Raw genomic sequence first — 3,290 nt, forward strand, 5'->3', positions numbered from 1 at the left:
CGAAAATCATACCGTCTAAACCGGTCTTAACTTATACTTATCGTACCAGTTGAAGGGAGAAAGCCACTTCTACAAATATTTTTTTAAGCTTGTTCTATCCAGGGCCGTAATCAGAACTTTTACAGGGAGGGTGCACATCGAATAAAATCGGACCACAGGCAATAATTTGAAGAACCAAAAAGAAAAAAAGGTAACCAAAAGAAAGCAAAACCAAAGAAAGGAAAAAAAAGATGGATGAGCGGACATTAAGCTTTTATGGGGGGCTGCACGTACACCCTGTGCTCCCCCCTGGTTACGGCCCTGCTATCTGATTGAAATTTAGCACAGGACTGAAAAAAGGATACTCTTAAATAAGGTCAAGGCTGCACTTAAAGATGGTCATTACAAAAAAGGATACTCTTATAATCATAATCGAAAAGGTCCTTTCACTGGATGTGAACTCCATTAAACCATGAATATTTCACATCCAGTGAAAGGACCTTTTTCAAGATCGGAAAAGAATTTTTCATCTTCAGTTCTATTTCACTGAGCCTTGAGTTTTTCACAAACATACATAATCTACCTTTTATTATTTTATCAAACTACAAGTGGTAGGAATTGAATACAATGGCTTCTAAATGAGTTTTAAACGTAAGCATTCAAGATACATTTAATGACTACATCCCGGGCGGAGAAGCACTCCATAAATTACTATAATTGTATGTAATTTGGTCTGTGAGGCGGCGCCCGTGAGATGCACTCTACGCCCGTGATGTAGTCTTTTCCTCGAAACACACCATTCAATCACAAGCCGGGCGTGTTATTCTTTATCCTTCTACTTGGTTGTATCATCAAGCTTAGAAATATACTGACATTTTGTAAAATAGCTGTGTACCCATAAAAGAATTAAGATCGGCTTTCCGTAAAAATCTAAATTTCGTGGCAACAGTCAAAAAATCGATTTTGTTCATACTTTGAAGTTAGATACCCTATCATATGATATTAATCCCTGTGCACTTAGTTTTGCAATATTGCTTTTTGTTCGGGAGAAATTTGAATTTTTATGCAGATAGGCAAATATGCTAATTATTTTGACGACTCTAGGCAAATATGCTAATTTGACGATAAATCACCGAACTCGTGTACAAAATACAATTAATACTTGACCTTTCTAACCTAATAAACTTCAAATATGGTATCTCCATATGCCTCACAATGATTTTCAGACACGTAGCTGTAACGAAGAATTTTCTGGAAGAATTATTTTCAAGACACAGTTTTCTTGAGCTTAAAAGTACCCTCAAAACAAGTGAGAATTTGACCATGGCCGATGATACAATGAAGAAGCGAGATTTTCACTGTATGTGATGTCAAGATGGCATTGTTCAAGATTATGGAAAAAAAATCTTAGGTAAATGTGTTTTTAAGTTTTTAAGATTGACCAAATATGCCTAAATGATCGTTTTTGCTTTAATTAGCAAGTAAATGATTGTACAAAATAATAATTGCTTAAAATAATATTTTTCAAATTTTTACAAGCCGTTTCAGACATCAATAGTTAGCAAATTTCAGGGATTTTTCTGAAGAAAGAGCAGCGTTTACTCCCTACCGCTTCACAAATCATGAATTCTTGGTGTACTGACTAATAATATGTTATATTACACACCTGGACTGCAAGTATACCACGCTCAGTAATACTATGTTACATCATACACCTGGACTGCAAGTATACCACCCTAATACTATGTCATATTATACACCTGGACTACAAGTATACCAAACTAATACTAGTCATCTCATACACCTGGACTGCAAGTATACCACACTAATACTAGTCATGCAATACACCTGGACTGCAATTATACCACACTAAAACCATTTAATATTATACACCTGGACTACAAGTATACCACACTAATACCATGTGACTTTATACTTCTGGACTACGAGTATGCCACACTAATACCATGCCTTATTATAAACCTGGACTGCAAGCATACCAAACTAATTCCATGTCATATTATACACCTGGACTGCAAGTATACCACATTTATACCATGTCATGTTATACACCTCGACTGGAAGTATACCACACTAATACCATGTCATACCAAACACCTGGACTGCAAGTTTAGCACACTAATAACATATCACATTATACACCTGGACTACAAGTATACCACACTAATACCATGTGATATTATACGCCTGGACTGCAGGTATACCACACGAATACCATGTGAAATTATACACCTGGACTGCAAGTATACCACACTATTACAAGTCATATCATACACCTGGACTGCAAGCATACCACACTAATACCATCTTATATTATACACCTGGACTGCAAGTATACCGCACTAATACCATGTCATATTATACACCTGGACTACAAGTATACCACACTAATACCATGTGATATTATACACCTGGACTGCAAGTATACCACACTAATACCATGTCACATTTTATAGCAGGACTACAAGTATACCATACTAATACAATGTGATAGTATATTCGCCTGGACTGTAAGTATACCACACTAATACCATGTCATATTATACACCTGGACTGCAAGTATACCACACTAATACCATGTCATATTATATACCTGGACTGCAAGTATACAACACTAATACCATGTCATATTATACACCTGGACTAAAAGTATATCCACACTAATACCATGTGATATTATACGCCTGGACTGCAGGTATACCACACTAACAACATGTGAAATTATACAATTGGACTGCCAGTATACCACACTAATACAAGTCATATCATACACCTGGAAAGCAAGTATACCACACTAATACCATCTCATATTATACACCTGAACCTGCAAGTCATACCACACTAAAACCATGTCATATTATACACTTCTACTACAAGTATACCACACTAATACCATATGATATTATACAATCTGGACTGCCAAGTATAACACAACTAATGCCCTCCTATATTATACATCCTTGACTGCAAGTATACAACACTAATTACCATGTTACAATTATTTACACCCTGGGGACTGCAAGTATACCCACACTTAATTCCTAGTCATATCACCTATTACCTGGACTGCAGTATACAACCACTAATTACTATTCATATCATTACACCTGGACTGCAAGTATACCACACTAATACCCTGCTATTTATTCACCTGGACTATAATGTCTACCCAACTAATACCATATCATATTATACACCCTGGACACAAGTATACCACACTAATTACCATGTGATTTATACTTCTGGACTACGAGTATGCCACACTAATACCATGTTTATTATAAATCACC

The sequence above is a fragment of the Actinia tenebrosa genome, unplaced genomic scaffold (genome assembly GCF_029948245.1).
Source record: "Actinia tenebrosa isolate PJP-AT-01 unplaced genomic scaffold, QUT_ActTen_1.0 PGA_scaffold13__45_contigs__length_12533684, whole genome shotgun sequence".
NCBI classification, from domain to species: domain Eukaryota; kingdom Metazoa; phylum Cnidaria; class Anthozoa; order Actiniaria; family Actiniidae; genus Actinia; species Actinia tenebrosa.